This window comes from Ranitomeya variabilis, chromosome 4, assembly GCF_051348905.1.
Source record: "Ranitomeya variabilis isolate aRanVar5 chromosome 4, aRanVar5.hap1, whole genome shotgun sequence".
Classification (NCBI taxonomy): Eukaryota; Metazoa; Chordata; class Amphibia; order Anura; family Dendrobatidae; genus Ranitomeya; species Ranitomeya variabilis.
Window position 1 is genome coordinate 464,589,469 of NC_135235.1, and position 20,914 is coordinate 464,610,382.

Here is a 20,914-nt window from a genome sequence, read left to right on the forward strand (position 1 = left end):
AGGCACACATGACACTAGCTATGTAAACTATTTGACTTAGAAACAACTGCCTAGCTAAGGCTACTTTCACACTAGTGTCGTACGACGCATGTCGCAATGCGACGTGCCAACATACAGACGCATACTGTGAAAAAAAACACAATGGGGCAGCGGATGCAGTTTTACAACGCATCCGCAGCCCCATTGTGATGTCCGGGGAGGAGGGGGCGGAGTTCCGGCCGCGCATGCGCGGTCGGAAATGGCGGACACGACGCACAAAAAAACGATACATGTAACTTTTTTTGTGCTGATGGTCCGCCACAACGCAACGCATCCGTCGCACGACGGATGCAAAGGGTGGCAATCCATCGCAATGTGTCGCTAATGTAAGTGTATGGAGAAAAAACGCATCCTGCGGGCAATTTTGCAGAATGCGTTTTTTCTCCAAAACGACGCATTGCGACGTGCGTCGTACGACGCTAGTGTGAAAGTAGCCTAACTAGCTAAAATCAGTCAGCACTCAGGACCAGCGTCAGGAGCAGCCTCTCTGCGCTGTTACAGTAACAAAATGGCGGTAAAACAAGATGTTCGCTCTTTATATAGTGAGGGACATGTGATTTCAGCAGCCAATGACACAAGCCGTTGTGTCTGGGCATTGTGGATATTTCCTGCACCCTGAATGGCTAGCCACAATGTGCATGCCATGACTCTGAACAGGATGGTTCCGCCTCCATCCTGGTCAGGTCAGGGTTAATTCAGTCCAAGAGAAGAAAATGTCCAGTTTCACCGAATCCGTGAAAAAAAGTTTTCTTTATTCACAAACTTAAACATGGAGGATACAAACTTCAGCACAAACCATATGGATAAGAATCTCAACGCGTTTCTGGAGACTAAGCTCCCTTAATCATGACAATTGTCATGATTAAGGGAGCTAAGTCTCCAGAAACGCGTTGCGATTTTTACCCATATGGTTTGTGCTGAAGTTTGTATCCTCCATGTTTAAGTTTGTGAATAAAGAAAACTTTTTTTCACGGATTCGGTGAAGCTGGACATTTTCTTCTCTTGGATTCTACATGCCTGAACACAGCGGGTCCATGCTCCCGAAACACAACTTATGCATCACGGGTGAGCTGGTTTATATTCCTTCTCTTCTTAATTCAGTCCACCTCTCTTTGGTTTTGAGCTGGCTATTTAATGTTGGCAGTACCTGCATTTAGTGTTGGTGATACTTCCGCATACTCGGTTAGTGGTTGCTGACCCAGGTGACTTGTCTTTAAACGTGTGCCTCTGTGCTTGTGTGCCTTGCTGTGTATGATTCGGTTTGTCCCCTGACTTCTGTCTCTGTATCCTGCTTTTGTACTGCTCTGTCTCTATTGGCTATCTGACCCCCTTGGCTCGTCCCCATTTACTCTTTGTCTTGTCCCTAGGTACTGCGTGTTCTTCTGGCTTTTGAATCTCTGCTCTCCTTGACCACGTTTACTGTCTTTGCCCTGTGGTCTGCGTGTTCAGTGTCCTTCCCTGCACTCACGTGCGGTGGCTCTGCCCCTGGTTACGTGATCGCTCAGTGCCAGGTCCTGTGCTCACTACACTAGTCTAAGGTCCTTGTGCACTGCATGCCTTCTGCCTGCACTCCTTGCGCTCATTCATGCGCCCCCTGATAGCGCCCCCTGGGCAGTGCCAGTAACACCGTAGGTGTAATTACAGTGCACACATAAAGTTAGAAACAATAAAAAAAATAAAAAGAACCTTTTACAAGCACACTTCTCTGAGCACTCCCCACCCCCTTGCCTCATCAAACACATGCCCCATATTCATGATATACCACCACTATCCTAGCCAAAGTGTTTAAAACACTTTAGGTAGCAACACAAATATTTTTCCGCACTTTTAACAAATGTTACCGATTTTTCTAAATTTTTTGAAAATTTGCTTGCATTCCCGATCACAAATCCGAATGTGCCATATTCGTGCTGAATTTATGCTTAGCTATCGCTTTTAGAACATATTTGCTCATCCCTAGTTGTCAGGTGACATCAAGCTCAGGGGTTAATAATGGAGAGGTGTCTATAAGACGCCTCCATTACTAACCCCATAAAGATATTATAACAAAAAGCAAACCTAGAATAAAGTCCTTCAATTGAAATATTGACACAGACTCCTTTATTGACTCTAAATGAAACCATACTCACGTTATCGCTCATTCCCCTGATAGCCAGCAAACCTGTCAGCACGACTTTGCTCAGCAAACTACAGGCATTGTCAGGTTGGCATTGTTATACTGATTCAAATGATTCCTGGGGTGAAGAAATTCGTCTTGTGGTTCTTGTGTTGTCAGTGTTAGAAATTTTAAGTTAATGAGATGCCCATGCTCCGGAGCGGGACTGTAGGCAGAGTATTATTGTCCTGCTCTAAGTCAGAGAAACAAAAAAGACCTGCCCACAAGCTCACCCCAAAGAACAAACATGTTCCTCATCATAGAGACTGACTGATAGTTTGAGCGCCCCCCAGACGCAGGGCCGGGGGGTACTCGGTACCGGGCCTCTCTGTCTCGGTCCTGGGGTTGTCACGGTGGCTAGACCCGGTCCGTGACCCTGCTAAGGGGCGTCCAATGAAAGATATGATGATGGTGCGTGGTGCAAGATGCAATGAATAACGAGGACACAGGGTTGCAGTCTCTTTACCTCTTTACTGAAGGCTTCGGGATCCGCAATCCAGAGTACTGCTAACAGGGCTGGCTGAGACCGGCCGGTCTGAAGGCACATCCAGAGTTCCCTTTGCAGGTGGAAATCAGTGCCTACCTACTAGCGCCTGGGTGTTGTAGTACTTCCCTGCTGAGCACCACGGGATAGTCCTCACAACTGTTGTGTCTGTTTCTGATGTTCTTTCTCTCTCCGTCCCCCAGATGATTTGGCTAGGACGCACCCGTATGATGGGGTAGGCCTGGAGTTATTTTATAGGGACCCTAGAGACGCCCCTCTCCCACAATTGCCTCCGTTGTCTTCATTAGGTGATTTAGGTGAGACAGCCAACCTAAAGTCAACTGCCCTGTTTGAAGTAATGCGTAGAGCCCAATACTTCCTCGGCGTTCCGGCCACTGGCTACGCGCCTCAGTAGGATGTTGCCGATCTCGGGGCACGACTCCTACTGGCTCTATTCTCCTTTGTGCTGTGATCTCGTTTCTCACTTCTCCACAATAAACCTCGCTTCTTATCCTTTCTTAAGATACCGCCACAATGAAGTGCAGGCGCGGCTCCGTAACGATCTGTCCTTTTCGCTAGGCCTCTGTCAGGATCCCACCCCTGACAGGGACCCCCCTGAATCTTCCCAAGCAACCTCTTCTCTCACTAGGTGTAGCCTGGGCAAAACCCAGTCAGCTTCTAACTTCCTATCCAGCCCCCAGTTTTACCAGATTGTGAGGAGTGGCCTAATACATAGAACCCTTTGCTCCCCCTGGTGGCCGGAGTGTGAAGTGTAATGTGTGACTGTGATACCTGGTCAGGTGAACTCCTTAAGTGCCATCAGACGTACCATCACTCCCCTTAGTGGCGGAGCGTCAGTACTGCAACGACCAGGACTCTGGGGCGCTGCAGTTGTGCTTCAGGACAGTCTGTGGGCAGGTATTTCCTTGGTTTCCCTGGCTTAGAGCAGGAAGATAAGACTGCCTACGTCCCACCATGGAAAACGGGCATCTCATTAACTTAAAACTTCTAACACTGATTGCACAAGAACCACAATATGGATTTCTTCACCCCAGGTATCATTTTAATTAGTACAACAGCAGCAGCATGACAATGCCTGTAGTTTACTTATCATAATCCTGATAACAGGTTCGCTTTAACTTAATGATGAAGAAACAGACAGCTTTGTAAAAATAAAGTCTTGTTTACTGATATTATAACATATATAAAGGGTAGCAGGAACAAAGCTTGGGTTTTTCTTCTGCACACACAGAGGCACATTCTTAGTGGTTCTGGACAGCAGCATATTACTTGTGTAGAACGTTGCATAAGAATAACAGGTTATGCTGGAGGCCTCCATCTTCCCGGTACAGGGACGCATGGGTCAATGTGTTACACTGTGCCCACTGCACCCTAGCTGCACTCTTGGGAATAGTGTGAGGGAGCTCTCACTAGCTACCACCTCACATGACCCAGCTTGGTTGATCCTGTATTCTTTCACTGTGAATCTCCAAGTCTGGCTAACACACATAATTAGAGCAATTCTCTTCCCGATTCGGTACACCAACTTGCCTGCTATGAGGAAAACTGCTGCCACTGTAGATGGTTACTGAATGACTTGCATCCTTGCGGCTCTGTTACTTCCACACACCCAGTGATGGTACTTCTTCTCTGAAGGTGTCTTTCCTTTTCTCCAGTTCCCTACCAACGAACTATAAAACCAGGAACTGACACCTTAGTCCCCATTACTCCTCCCAAATTATGGGCTGGCCCTACATTTAACATTGTCACCCCTGACTAACAGGAACTGCAGCAATAAAACACAATTTGCATACATTAAAGCAACAGGGGTCTTCAGAAGGGTGTTGTGCCATCTTCAGCACTTTTACAATAGTTTGAGCCTAGTATCATGTTAGTGTGAACCGATCCTCTCGCATGCGAGAATCAGTGCATAGGTGTGGAGAAGATGGATTACTTAATTTATCCATCTTCTCCATTTTGTGAGTTCGCAAATGTTGCACTAACATCCGAGTGCAGTCTGATATTTCACACGCATCCATAGTCTTGTATGTGTGTGCGTGATCCGAAATCCGGAGCAACTTGCAGCATGCTGCATTTTTTTTTCTCATGGAGAATCTGCATGTGAAAAAAATTGCAGATCTGCATTGCCCCATAGTATAGCATTGGTCTAAGTGATATTCGATATAACACCAGATAGCACTCGGCCATGTTGTATGCTTGTATGAGCATATCACTCAAAAAAGTGCACAAACATACAACCTATTGTTAGTCCACACCACAAACTGAAAGACCCTCAACTAACTTTTACCGATTCCTCTGAAAAAAAATGACCACAGTTAAAATCGTGTATAGTTAACCTCCCCTTATTGAAGCTTAGGGAGAGCCCATTTTGTTCTTGATTTCACCTGCACTGCTGCACTTGTTTTGGTCAAAAACCTCAGTCGAGATCTGTTTTCTTGTGGGGTGAACAAGAAGATGCAAGTGGGTGAGACCTCTGATGGCTCACGTATCCCTCCCAAGATGTCAGGATAGACATTCTATAAGGGCATCTGATTCTAAAAAATCCTTGTGACAAGTGACATAAAAATAAATAAAAAAGATGTAGGTCTTTGAATATGATCTCGATGTTAACATATAGGTCATATTGAAGCAAGTAAAGCTGAATAGATTGAAAGTGTGTGAAAGTGAAGTGCACTCACTCCACCCCTCTCCTCGGCTGCTGCACGCAGTCCTTGACGTGGATGACGCAGATCGCTGTGAGATATCGCGCCTGCGCGATCAAATGGTTTATCGCATGTGCGCACTTCTGATTTTTAGCTTTGCCCCCAGTTGGGCAAAGCATACTGCGCATGCGCGAGAAACCATTTGACAGCGCGGGCGCGATATATCACAGTGATCTGCATCATCCACGTCAAGGACTGCGTGCAGCAGCTGAGGAGAGGGGTGGGGTGAGTGAACCGAAGCCATGCCCATCGGACCAGACAGACCCTATTAGCGTACATCGCGGGAGAAATATAAAAGTTTTTTATGGGTGATGCATGGGGAGTCAGGGGGTTACATAAGTATTTAGGGAACGCATAGGTGACACTGAATAAAATGATATGTTTAGCTGGTAGGACAGAAAAGTGGTGACAGGTTCCCTATAAGTAAACAATACATTTATTGCACACTCTCACTACATGCAGTAGCTACATCGCATGTCTTACTGCAAAAGTCAGAATTTGATTTGTTTCCAGTTTTCTTTTTTATATGTAAGGCCCGTTGTGTGATCTGCTACGTTATTATTGATGTGCACAATAAATGTGGCAGGACTGTACGCATGTAATACTCGTCTGAGCCTTGCATACCAGGTGACTCTATTAGAATGTCAGTCCTGTGCTTACAATCCCATCAATACAAAGCCAATTAGATCTAGTGAAGTGCCTTACTGCAATCAAAAAGAATGTGATTCTCTATCGTGGACGCATTGTTTCAAATCACACGTAATCCAACTTAAGCTTTTTAAATAAGCAGAATTTAATATTCAGTTGTTTGGTATCCCCAGAGAAAGAGAAAACTTCAGCACTTTCCTTTAATTCTCAGCAAGTTAATTAAACGTGTGAGCTTTGTGTTTAATCCCTTTTATATCTAAAATAGATCTTTCTGTATTCTGTCTTCCTTGGCAGGCTCTGACCCTATAATCCTATTAAACAAGAGAGATCTGCACTTGGAGAACAGTAAACAACAAGAACAGCAGGGGGCGCTACTGTATCTACAAAAACACTCTTTAAAAAAGGCGTGTGTCATTTTGTGATTATTGTGTATCAATGTAACAGGGTTTTTACAAGGAGTTAGATTGAGATGCGTACGAACACATTATCACCTATTATACTGCACAGTATTAAGCACAAAGCGGTTGAGTCTCTTAAGGACAATGGGAAACTTACAAGACACCAGAGCTTCAACTCAGACAAGTAAGATTTTCCAAATGGCATTGTGCCCAGATATATCTTCTATCTTTGAGAATGTTGCCAGCTGGAAGCTCTGAAGTCACCGCAGTTGCTGCAATGAAGTCTCGTATTACAAAAATGCAAAGATTTCAACTTTTTTTGCTACATTTAGTTCATAAGGCAAATATTACATTAAAGAGGATGTTCACTACTTTTACATTGATGGCCTATCCTCAGGATAGGTCATCAATGTCTGATCGGTTGGGGTGCAACACCTGGCACCCCTGCCGACCAGCTATTATTGGTGGCTGTTGCTGGCCGGAATTACTCAATTGCAAAGCTGACCTTCCACTTGTAGTGGTTGGGGCTTGGTACTGCTCATCCACCTACTATTCATATCAACAGGAGGCAGATGTGTAGTACCCTGCAGCAACCATTACTAGTAGACTGAGCAGCTCGGCAAGTGAGTACTTCTGGACGGTGTCCGCCACTACCACCGATAAGAGTTGATCGGTGGGGATGCCGAGTGTCAGGTCCTAGCCGATCAGACATTAATCACCTATCCTAAGTATAGGCCATCAATATAAAAGTAGCGGAGGTCTTTAAGTAAAATTGCAACTTCAGAGGATGCACATCTCCTGTGGACAACGCTGACATTGAAGCAGGTACCAGGATGCAGTAACGCTCGGAGTTAGAACAAGGGTTAACAGAGGGATTTAATGTAACAGCGTTACTCCACACAGGGAGAGGATAAATGGAGGGGAGGATGAACAAGTTATACTTGGTAAACTTAAGGGCAACAGTTGTGGGATTGGGTAGGGGAGAGTTCAAAGGTATCAAAACTTATCGATCTAATGTAAATGAGGAACAGTCTCTGCGACAATGGCGGTGACATCCCGGCTTGAACACTTGAAGGATCCGGAGTCGTCCTGGTGCGGAAGCAGTTCTGGGTCCCAATGTAGTGGGTGGTCCTGAGATATCCGGTCGTGGGTCCTGGATCCAAGAGATGAACCGCTGGAAAGGTGACAGTCCCTTCTTTTAAGTGCCAGCACAATGCTGCAGTATGCAGGAGCAGATATATAAGGCAGCTGTACTCAGTCTGCGGCTTGTTTGCCCCGTCTCGAGGTACGCCCCCTGCGGTCGAGTCGTGAAGAGAAATCGCTCATGCTCAGTGGCGTTACGGGAGTCAGGGATACCGGTAGGCGTCTCTGCCTTTCATCTCCGGTAAGTCTCCGTGGGCCCCTCGGGCTTGGCCCTACTTTGACCTGACTATACAGCAAGGGAGGATTCACAGTCGACCTCCGTGCACATCCGTGCACCACAGCTTACCACAGGTATTGAATGCATAATATATCAAATATATCAGAGATGACCCCATTTAAAGCATCTTTGCTGGTGCTTGCTTCCACTGTCGTCATTCAAATCAGGAGGACAGAGCAAAACTCTACTATTGTCATGTCATCCATGAGGAAGTAAGAAGACACAAACTAGAGGAGGAACCCAACTTCCCATAGTGATCATAGCCACCATAGAACTCATTCTTCAGTAGGTAGTACACCTAGCCCACATTTCTTGCAGTGCAATGACCCAAAATTTGCACTAAATAAATGGTTTTCTAGTGGAGTGGTCCATGCAAAGTAGAATGTCAGTATAGATTAGATGGTGGTCTCAAAGATTAGGTTTTACTGTACTCTACTTTGAAATTCCAAATCTGTACTTGAAGAGTTTTTCTCATCTCAGAAGTGTTTGGCATATCCATACATTATGATATAAATGTCTGATAGATGTGGGCCCCAACAATGTAAGCAATACCTATCATGACAATGTGGGAATTTGTCCCTTGCCTTGTGACTTCACACAGAAGACAACAGAGAGAGTTGCACATTTTCGGCTACCTCTTTGCTGACAGCAACCAAGAGATTTTAGCTTCTGTTGTTCAGATAAGTGGGAGGTCCCACTTGTGTCCCATAAATGTATAAAATAAGAATTTTAACATTCACCTCTTGTTTTTATCAGTGACATATCGGACAGAACTATTTGTCTAGGCTTACAAATTCCCATATATAGCTTTTCCTGGACATGGCTTCTGATATCTTCATTGCTGCCTCTAATTTTCCACAATTATGATCCTTGATTAGTACATATGAGCAAATTGATTAATTGCGAAATGAATTTGTGTCACATTTTTAGGAATTCGTGGAACGCGACAAATTCTAACAATTTATAAATTTGTTTTGCACAAATTACCTACAGTGGCTGTAGACCTTTTAGATATTGCAGAAGATTGTTGAATCAGTCTAGATCCAAGAGGTATCGTTTCTCCTTGTGGAGAGTGACATGTCATGCATGCCGAGATGAGGAGACTTTTAAGCCGCAATGCTCCTCTGGGAAATATGCAAACTGTCTTTTCAGAGAAGAAGAGGACTAGAACTTTAGTGCCACGTACAGGAAGTAGCATTTGAATCAGCCAAAGAAGACTCACATGACCTTGAGCGTGGCTGAGCTGGCATACCTATATTTGCCTTTCAGCTATCTTATCACATGGTACAGCACAGCCAATCGGAAGGTGCCATCATAGCCTGTATAAAAGCAAAGGTAGGGAATGTAGCAGCCACTGTTTTTGTGAGAGTATGTCACAACTCACAGCTCAGCAATAGAGATATGGAGTGAAAGCCATATCACGGTGAATAAAAATTGCATACAGTGTGTGACTAACAGTTACCTTCCAATTACCCATAGCCATATATGTTAAGGTCACTTTGTCATTATAATGGTTGTGTTTTAATTAAAGAGCTTGAAATGACTTGGATACAGTTCTAGGAGACCTCAGCTTTTCAGGTCGATTGCTTTTCAGGTCGATTGGAAAACGTGTGAATACTGAAAAATCTACCTTGGGAAGAATTTGTAGAACTTGGTAAAATTGACATTTCAGAATATTTGCTCATCTCTATTATCTAGTAAATATTTCTAAATGTGCACAAGTAGCCCACTTATAAACTCTACGAAATATAAATCTGGAAGTAAAAGTGAGAAACCCACAACATCTGCGTCAGAATAATTCCTCCATGCATCTGTAACTAACAATACATTAGGGAGTAACTCATAATGCACCCCTTCTTCATACCTATTTGTATAATATTTTCTGTACATAAGTAAAGAGGTTGTCTAGTTTAGAAAAACAGTTTTAAAATATTGTAATGTATTCTATGTTTTGTTAATAAGCCACAGTGAATACTGACTATAAAAACCTCTTGCTCTCTGGAGGACCCAGCCCGTCCATGCTTCACACAGACATTCCACTCATTCCAAAGGGAATGATGCGATGCTTTATGTCTCCTGTAGAGGCGCTTTAGGGAAACTGAACACCGGCTGCTTGTTTGCTGAAATTATAAAATTTTATTTTTAGAGAATCCTTCCAACATTGGTATTATATAAATGACACAGCTGATTTCGGCTCCTTGCTGCACCATTATTTAGCTACCAAACAGCTTTATAGTAACTCAATAAAAAATATTCCAAAGTAATATTAACCCCTTTCTGACATCAGACGTACTATCCCGTCGAGGTGGTCTGGGCCCCTATGACCACCGACGGGATAGTACGTCATCACCGATCAGCTGCGCTCACGGGGGGAGCGTGGCTGGGTGTCAGCTGATTATCACAGCTGACATCCAGCACTATGTGTCGGGAGCAGTCAAGGACCGCTCCCAGCACATTAACCCCCAGAACACTGTAATCAAACATGATCACACCGTTCTGGCGGCATAGAGAAGCATCGCACAGGGAGGGGGCTCCCTGCGCGCTTCCCTGAGACCCTCAGAACAACATTGTGATGGTGGGATATATTATGTGGGTATAATTTTGTGTATATTTATATTTTACTGATTATCAAGGTGTTCTCTTGTAGGATGAGTTATTTGCCAATTGATGAATTGCTGTTATTTGCCATCTAATATCAGCCCCCACAGTCCTGTACTGTTATCTCTCCACAGGGTCAGTGAATAATGTTGTTTGCTAATATGCTAATGACATATTGAACTAGCTTGTTGAAACAATGAGCCCCTGCGACCCACCCCCCCTAACCTGTGAATGAGGAGAGGGACTTGTAAATATCAGGGAGGTGACACACAAATCATTCCTGTGTGAAATGATGATGGGTTCACAGGATCTCAGAGAGAAAGAAGAATATATGGACTATGCTATCCTCTGTCTGATGGATTGTTGGACTTTTATCCTGTTACTGAGCTGCATTCGTGTTTTGGACTATTTTATCCTTTGTGTGGTGGATCGTATATGGACCTTTCGTGTTTTTGCCTAAATAAAGCTTTTGGAATTGTTCACTATTCTCTTGCTCTGTTGATTATGTGGAATCGGAGAAGGACCTTGTGACAAACGCGATGTGATTGCATTGTTCAGAGTGTCTCCTCCAGCCTCCTCCCTGCAGGCCCCAGATCCAAGATGGCCGCAGGGGCCCCACGGGTCCTGCAGGGAGGTGGCTTGCAAGCGCCTGCTGAGAGCAGATGCCGGCAAGCCTGCAACACAGCCTGTCAGATCGCTGATCTGACAGAGTGCTGTGCATAGTGTCAGATCAGCGATCTGACACTATAGCATGATGTCCCACCCTGGGACAAAGTAATAAAGTAAAAAATATATATATTTACATGTGTAAGAAAAAATAAAAATCCTGAATAAATAAAAAAATATATATATTGTTCCAATAAATACATTTCTTTATGTAAATAAATAAAAAAAAACAATAAAAGTACATATATTTAGTATCGTCGCGTCTGTAATGACCCGACCTATAAAACTCTCCCACTAGTTAACCCCTTTAGTGAACACCGTAAAAAAAAAAACGAGGCAAAAAACAATGCTTTATCATCATACCGCCGAAGAAAAAGTGGAATAACACGCGATCAAAAAGACGGATATAAATAACCATGGTACCGCCGAAAACGTCATCTTGTCCCTCAAAAAACAAGCTGCAATACAGCATCATCAGGAAAAAAATAAAAAAGTTATAGCCCTCAGAGTAAAGCGTTGCAAAAATAATAATTTTTTTTATAAAATAGTTTTTATTGTATAAAAGTGGCAAAACATAAAAAAATGATATAAATGAGGTATCGCTGTAATCGTACTGACCCAAAGAATTAAACTGCTTTATCAATTAGGGTTAGGGGTGAGGTTAGGGTTGGGATTAGGGTTTGAGGTGTGTTGGAGTAGGGGTTGGAGTTAGAATTGGGAGGTTTCCACTGTTTAGGCACACCAGGGGCTCTGCAAATGTAACATGACGTCCAATCTCAATCCATACAATTCTGCGTTGAGAAAGTAAAATGGTGCTCCTTCCCTTCCGAGCTCTGCCATGCGCCCAAACAGTCTTTTACCCCCACATATGTGGTATCAGCATACTCAGGACAAATTGGACAAATTGCACAACAACTTTTGGGGTCCAATTTCTCCTGTTACCCTGGGGAAAATACAAAACTGGGATCTAAAAAATCATTTTTGTGGAAAAAAAAATATATTTTATTTTCACGGCTCTACATTATAAACTTTAGTGAAACACTTGGGGGTTCAAATTGTTCACCACACATCTAGATAAGTTTCTTGGTTTCTTGGGGGGTCTAGTTTCCAATATGGGGGTCACTTGTGGGGGGTTTCTACTGTTTAGGCACATCAGGGGCTCTGTAAATGCAACGTGAAGCCTGCAGACCATTCCATCAAAGTCTGCATTCCAAAACGCCGCTTCTTCCCTTCCGAGCTCTGCCATGCGCCCAACAGTAGTTTTCTCCCACATATGGGGTATCAGCGTACTGAGGACAAATTGCACAACAATGTTTGGTTTCCAATTTCTCCTGTTACCCTTGGGAAGATAAAAAATTGGGGGCAAAAAATCATTTTTGTGAAAAAAATAAGATTTTTTATTTTTACGGCTCTACATTATAAACTTCTGTGAAGCCCTTGGGGGTTCAAAGTGCTCACCACACATCTAGATAAGTTCCTTAGGGGGTCTATTTTCCAAAATGGGGTCACATTAGGGGGGTTTCCACTGTTTAGGCACATCAGGGGCTCTCCAAACGAGACACGGCTTCCTATCTCAATTCCAGCCAATTTTGCATTGAAAAGTCAAATGGCGCTTCTTCTCTTCGGAGCTCTGCCATGCGCCCAAACAGTAGTTTACCCCCACATCTGGGGTATCAGCGTACTCAGGACAAATTGTACAACAACTTTTGTGGTCCAATTTCTCCTGTTACCCTTGGTAAAATAAAACAAATTAGATCTGAAATAATTTTTTGGTGAAAATAAGTTAAATGTTTATTTTTTTTTTTAATTCCTGTGAAACACCTGAAAGGTTAATTATCTTTTTGAATGTGGTTTTGAGCACCTTGAGGGGAGCAGTTTTGCAGTTTTTAGAATGGTGTCACACTTGGGTATTTTCTATCATACAGACCCCTCAAAGTGACTTTAAATGTGATGTGGTCCCTAACAAAAATGGTGTTGTAAAAATGAGAAATTGCTGGTCAACTTTTAACCCTTATAACTCCCTAACAAAAAAAATTATTGGTTCCAAAACTGTGCTGATGTAAAGTAGACATGTGGGAAATGTTAATTAAGTATTTTGTGTGACATATCTCTGTGATTTAAGTGCATGAAAATTCAAAGTTGGAAAATTGCAACATTTTCAAAATTTTCGCCAATTTTCCATTTTTTTCACAAATAAACTCAAGTAATGTCAAGGAAATTTTACCACTAACATGAAGTACAATATGTCATGAGAAAACAGTGTCAGAATCACCAGGATCCATGCAAGTATTTCAGAGTTATAACCTCATAAAGGGACAGTGGTCATAATTGTAAAAATTGGCCCGGTCATTAACGTGCAAACCACCTTTGGGGGTAAAGGGGTTAAAAATATTAAAATATATTTTTTTTGCTGTACCAGGTGCAAATTCATTTACACCGTAAATTGTAATCTGCTACAAATATTAAATGTAAGTAATGAGTATAACTTAATCATAATGAATTTGAAATCTCTGCAAATTAGATCATTCTCATTATCTTTGCCTCTAATTCACATAAACCAGCAGTGTATATAACTGTTAACTAGAGATCGACCGCCATATGGCAAAATTATAATGCCTCTGGCTGACTACAAATAGAAAAAATATACAACATATTGGGATCCTGGAGACTGAGAAAGAAGTCTGTGGTCCCAAAAAATCCTTAAAGGAATAACTGACCTGCACACAGGAAGGCATACAAAACTACATAGAAAACAGCATCAGACACCCTCTAATTTTAGGTGCTCAAACATACTCATAGAGAATCGCAAATAAAGACTTGCTGCTATTCAGCTACTTTGATTTCCACAGATAGAAACACACAATTATGCACTGTGGGATCTCTCTGCTTCCACTCGCTACATGCCAAGCAATAAACAGACTTGTGAACACACTGTATCTACATGAAAACATTAGTAAGAATTTGGGACAATTACATAAAAGTGTAGTACATAAACAGATAAACCAATGGCAAAAAAAATAATACATAACTACACATAAATCCTTGGCTGAGGTTCTTTTCTTTAAACTACTAAATAAAAGAAACACTATTCAAAGCTACAAAAAGCAAAGAATGAGTGCTCATATAATGCAGAACTTTGCATATAATTTGCATTCTGAGAGGGAAGGAGAGGAAAAGGGAAAGGGGCAAAGCACATGAAAGGTCAAGACTAAGGCAGGAAAAAAAACGATAATATTATACCATTGGATCTATGTGGCTTTTCTCCATGTGGAGAGCACTAAGTTGGTGTAAAGAGACTCATTGGCCATGCAATGCTCCTCTGGGAATTTAAATTTACAGATAACATCTTTAGAGTGGAAGAGGACATGAACTCCAGTGCCAGCTATCGGAGGTAGCTATCCAAAAAGTCAATATCGACCCTTGGCACAAGACTTAGGATAAGAAGCCAACCCAAAACTTCCATTTGTAGACACATGTTTCGGGGACTTTATCCCTCATAAGTAGGGTTGAGCGAAACGGATCGGTCATTTTCAGAAATCGACGACTTTTAGGCAAAGTCGGGTTTCATGAAACCCGAACCGATCCTAGTGTGGGATCGGCCATGCGGTACACGATCAGAGCGCAAAAGTCGCGTTTCGTATGATGCTGTTACCGCCGTTTTTCATCCAATGAAGGAGGACGCAGTGTGGGCAGCGTGATGACATAGGTCTCTGTCTCCACCATCTTAGACAAGGGCATGGCAGTGATTGGCTTGCTGTCTGCGGCATCACAGGGGCTATAAAGGGGCGTGCACGCAGACCGCCATCTTACTTCTGCCGATCTGAGCATAGGGAGAGTTTGCTGCATTTAGTCGCAGGGACAGAGTTAGGGAGGAAATATAAATCCCCAAACCACTTGTGCTGGAGCGATTTTCACTGTCCCACACCACCTTTTTGTGCAGGGACAGTGGAGGTCGTATTTTAGTGCAGCAGCTGCATAGCTGTGTGCACGGTGCTGTGCAAACCAACTGCTTTTTTCAAAGCAAAAATCCTGTTGCTCCTTTCTGCACAGTTACCTGTCTTTTTTATTTGTCCACACTTTTTTGTTCTGAAGTCCTTTTTATTGCTGCCATACTTGTCCTGAGATCATTGTAGGGACTAGGGAGCGTGTTATTGCAGTATTTTTATTTTTTTTTATAATAATTACAGCCACTTTCTGCCACGTTCAGGCCGGGGTCACACATGCGTGTTTTACGGACGTAAGAGCGCAGAAACTACGTCCGTAAAACTCGCATAACATACGGCACAATTATTCTCAATGGGGCTGCTCCTATCAGCCGTATATTACGGATCCGTAATATACGGCTTTCTACGGCCGTAAAAAATCACAGCATGCTGCGTTTGTCAGCGTATTGCGCAAAAAAATCGCCAATGAAAGTCTATGGGGGCGAGAAAAATACGGATTCCACACGAACCAGCAGTGTGACTTGCGAGAAATACGCAGCGGTGTTAGTGAAAAGTCGGTAATTCAATTGCCGGCTTTTCATTTCTCCTGCACAAACCCGACAGGATATGAGACATGGTTACATATAGTAAACCATCTCATATCCCCATTTTTTTTGCATATTCCACACTACTAATGTTAGTAGTGTGTATGTGCAAAATTTCAGCGCTGTAGCTGCTAAAATAAAGGGTTAAATGGCAGAAAAAATTGGCGTGGGCTCCCGCGCAATTTTCTCCGCCAGGATGGTAAAGCCAGTGACTGAGGGCAGATATTAATAGCCTAGAGAGGGTCCATGGTTATTGGCCCCCCCCGTGGCTAAAAACATCTGCCCCCAGCCACCCCAGAAAAGGCACATCTGGAAGATGCGCCTATTCTGGCACTTGGCCACTCTCTTCCCACTCCCTGTAGCGGTGGGATATGGGGTAATAAAGGGTTAATGCCACCTTGCTATTGTAAGGTGACATTAAGCCAGATTAATAATGGAGAAGCGTCAATTATGTCACCTATCCATTATTAATCCAATTGTTTGAAAAGGTTAAAAAACACACACACACATGATTTAAAAGTATTTTAATGAAATAAACACAGCGGTTGTTTTAATAATTTATTGCTCTCTCAATCCATTTGCAGGCACTCGCTTGGCAAAATAATAAACGCACAAGATACATACCTTCTGATGTCCTATCACGTCCAACGAGGTAATCCATCTGAAGGGGTTAACTAATATTACAGGCATGAGCTGCGATAAACCACTCGCTCGTGCCTGTAATCCCCGGGTGCTGAAAGGAAAGCTGGATCTGTACTTACATTGAGTCGCGGTGATGCGCCCCTGCTGGATGTTTTCATGAACTGCAGCCTGGGAACTTTTTCCCATGCTCCAGGTCATATGAGGACATCCACCAGGGGGCGCATCACCGCGACTGAAGGAAATGTAGGTCAATGACCTACATTTCATTCATTCGCCGGGGGATTACAAGCACGAGTGTTGTGAACTCTGTGTTCAGGCTCCCTCTTGTGGTCACTGGTGGTATGGTGTGACTTTTGCTTTGGGCTCCCCCTGGTGGCTTTGTCTGTTATCCTGCTGGTCTCTGGCTATCAGCTGGTTCATTATCCTCTGGGAGGTTCCTATATAGCTCTGTTTTACTTTCACTTGTTGCCGGCTGTCGATGTAATCAGTGCTACTCAGATTCTTTCTGACTACCTTGCTCCCAGTCCATCCAGGACAAGCTAAGTTTTGTTTGCTCATTTTTTGATCAGCAGTGTTTATCATGTTTTCTGTTCCAGCTTGCTAAAATGTAATTCCCTCGCTTGCTGGTTGCTCTAGTGGGCTGAGTTTCTCCCCACACACCGTTAGTTGGTGTGTGGGTTCTTGAAATCTCAGGATGGATATTTTGTAAGGGTTTTTTATTGATCGCATAGACCCCTGCTCTATTTTTCTGCTTTCTAGTACTAGTGGGCCTCTTTTGCTGAATCTGACTTCATCCCTATGTATGTGCCTTCTTCTTACCTCACCGTTAATATTTGTTGGGGGCTTCTATATCTTTGGGGATTATTTCTCTGGAGGCAAGCGAGGTATTTTTTTCTCTTTAGGGGTAGCTAGTTCCTCAGGCTGGCTCGAGACGTCTAGTAATTTTTTAGGCACGTTCACTGGCTACCTCTAGTTGTGTTGGATAGGTTCAGATTTGCGATCAGTCCAGTTACCATCTCCCTAGAGCTCGTCCTTAGTTTAATCACTTGCTGGTCTATTTGTGATCCTCAGCCACTAGGGATCATAACACATGAGCACACAGCTGCATTAGCAGGGCTCCTGCTTGTAAAATATTTTAACCCCTTCAGATGGATTACCTCGTGGGACGTGATGGTTCAGCTGAGGGTATGTATCTTGTGCGTTTATTATTTTGCCAAGCGAGGGTCTGCAAATGGATTGAGAGAGCAATAAATTATTAAAACAACCGCTGTGTTTATTTCATTAAAATACTTTTAAATCATGTGTGTGTGTGTTTTTTAACCCTTTCAAACAATTGGATTAATAATGGATAGGTGTCATAATTGACGCCTCTCCATTATTAATCTGGCTTAATGTCACCTTACAATAGCAAGGTGGCATTAACCCTTCATTACCCCATATCCCACGGGAGTGGGAAGAGAGTGGCCAAGTGCCAGAATAGGCGCATCTTCCAGATGTGCCTTTTCTGGGGTGGCTGGGGGCAGATGTTTGTAGCCAGGGGGGGCCAATAACCATGGACCCTCTCCTGGCTATTAATATCTGCCCTCAGTCACTGGCTTTACCATTCTGGCGGAGAAAATTGCGCGGGAGCCCACGCCAATTTTTTCCGCCATTTAACCCTTTATTTTAGCAGCTACGGCGCTGAAATTTTGCACATACACACTACTAACATTAGTAGTGTGGAATATGCAAAAAAATGGGGATATGAGATGGTTTACTGTATGTAAACCATGTCTCATATCCTGTCGGGTTTGTGTAGGAGAAATGAAAAGCCGGCAACTGAATTACCGGCTGTTCACAGATATCGCGCTGAATGAAATCTAAATACAGAATATATATATATGTGTCTCAATGACACATATATATATATATATATATATATATATATATATATATATATATATACTGTATATATGTTTTCCCGAACATTTGAGCACATAAATCCATTAGATGTCGGTTTTGCAAGCCTGCGCGAAAATCTCGCAGTACGGATGCCATACGTATTACATACGGAGGATGTCATGCGCAAAATACGCTGACACACCCTGACTACGGATCAATATTTTGGGAACATTTCTCCGTATTACGGCCGTAGTACGGACGTATAATACGTGGCGTATTGTCTTACGCCAAGTGTGACCCCAGCCTCATAGTGTTGTGTTATACCACTGTGCCAGAGTTGTGGTTCAGTTTCTCCCCCCAAAAGTGAGATAGTAATTCTCACACAGTTTATATTCTGCTGTACTGCTAGTGTGTCGTATATCAGGCAGCCACTTTCTGCTACGTTCATAGTGTTGTGTTATACCACTGGGCCAGAGTTATGGTTCAGTGTCTCCCCCCAAAAGTGAGATAGTATTTCTCACACAGTTAATATTCTGCTGTACTGCTAGTGTGTCGTATATCAGGCAGCCACTTTCTGCCAGGTTCATAGTGTTATGTTATACCACTGTGCCAGAGTTGTGGTTCAGTGTCTCCCCCCAAAAGTGAGATAGTATTTCTCACACAGTTTATATTCTGCAGTACTGCTAGTGTGTCATATATCAGGCAGCCACTTTCTGCCACGTTCATAGTGTTGTGTTATACCACTGGGCCCGAGTTGTGGTTCAGTTTCTCCCCCCAAAAGTGAGATAGTAATTCTCACACAGTTTATATTCTGCCGTACTGCTAGTGTGTCGTATATCAGGCAGCCACTTTCTGCTACGTTCATAGTGTTGTGTTATACCACTGGGCCAGAGTTATGGTTCAGTGTCTCCCCCCAAAAGTGAGATAGTATTTCTCACACAGTTAATATTCTGCTGTACTGCTAGTGTGTCGTATATCAGGCAGCCACTTTCTGCCAGGTTCATAGTGTTATGTTATACCACTGTGCCAGAGTTGTGGTTCAGTGTCTCCCCCCAAAAGTGAGATAGTATTTCTCACACAGTTTATATTCTGCAGTACTGCTAGTGTGTCATATATCAGGCAGCCACTTTCTGCCACGTTCATAGTGTTGTGTTATACCACTGAGCCAGAGTTGTGGTTCAGTGTCTCCCCCCAAAAGTGAGATAGTAATTCTCACACAGTTTATATTCTGCTGTACTGCTAGTGTGTCGTATATCAGGCAGCCACTTTCTGCCATGTTCATAGTGTTGTGTTATACCACTGGGCCAGAGTTGTGGTTCAGTTTCTCCCCCCAAAAAATGAGGAAGTCTGGTGGAAGAGGCCGTGGGCGGGGGTTGCCAGCTAGTACTGATGGTGGTGGTGGTGCTGCATCTGGTGGTAGTGGCAAAAGCACAGTAGCACCTAAGGCTGGAGGTGTTGAGCCTGCGTCATCGTCTGGCTACACAAGGCCTCGAAGGCTCCCTTACCTGGGAGTAGGAAAACAGCTTTTAAAGGCGGAGCAGCAGGAGAAAGTTTTGTCTTTCCTTGCTGACTCAGCCTCTAGCTCTTTCGCCTCCTCTTCCCAAAGTTCAAAATCTAAGAGCAGCCAGTCGTCAGTGGATGCTTCCGGTCCGGAAAAAGACGTTTTCTTGTGTCCTTCTCCCAAACCAAAAGTGAAGGATGCGTCAGGCGACACTACAGGTTACTCCATGGAGCTCTTAACCCATACCGTGCCAGGGTTAGAAAGGGAAATTGTACACTGCCCATTACAAGAAGAATCGGACATGAAGTGCACTGATGCACAGCCACAGCTAGATTATGATGCTGTTCCATTGACTCAGATTACTACATTGACCTCGCAGTTTCCTGAGCCAGAATCTGACCCTGATGAGACTATGGTGCCCTGTCCCGAACGCTATAGCACCGGCTTACACGGTGACACTGAGGAAGGTGCACATGACATTGTGGAGGAGGAGGTGATAGATGACCCAGTTCTTTACCCAGATTGGCAGCCATTGGGGGAAGAGGGTGCCGCTGGCACTAGCTCAGAAGCGGAGGAGGGTTATCCGCAGCAACACCAATCTACATCGAAACAGCTGTCATCAGCCAGGCCCGTATCAGGCCCAAAACGTGTGACAAAAACAGTTTTAGGACAGCGTGGCCAACCACTGAAAGTTGCACAGCGTGCAATGCCTGAAAAGGAATTCCATAGTAGGAAGAGTGCAGTGTGGCATTTTTTTTTACCAAGATCCCAATGATCAGTCTAAAGTGATCTGTAAGAAATGCTCAAAGACCTTTAGCAGAGGGAAGATTCTTCAAAATTTAAATACAACATGCTTGCGTAGACATTTAACCAGCATGCACTTGCAAGCCTGGACTAACTACCAAACGTCCTGTACCGTTGGTGCACCTGGTCAGAATGAAGGTAGTCAGCAACACTTCATTGCTTCCCTCACTGTAAGCCCACCGGTTCGGACACCACCAGCAGCAAATGTGGAGGGATCGTCGCAAGGCCAAAGCAGGCAGGGAATCAGAAGGTTATTGGTAGGAAGCACTGTATGTAGGCCAACATCACCAACTGTCTCTCAATCCGCCATGTCCACCACCACCACCACCGCTAGTTCCACCATCTGCAGGTCTCCTGTCCAGCTCACAATAGAAGAGACTCTCATGAGGAAAAGAAAGTACTCATCCTCTCATCCGCGTACACAGGG

At 43.6% G+C, this 20,914-nt stretch overlaps 1 protein-coding gene across 2 annotated transcripts in view; it reads right to left on the minus strand.

Moving 5' to 3' along the window:
* The window catches only part of CDH22 (cadherin 22), a 543,365-nt gene that overhangs the window by 139,147 nt on the left and 383,304 nt on the right, over nucleotides 1-20,914 (minus strand). The window lies entirely within an intron of this gene.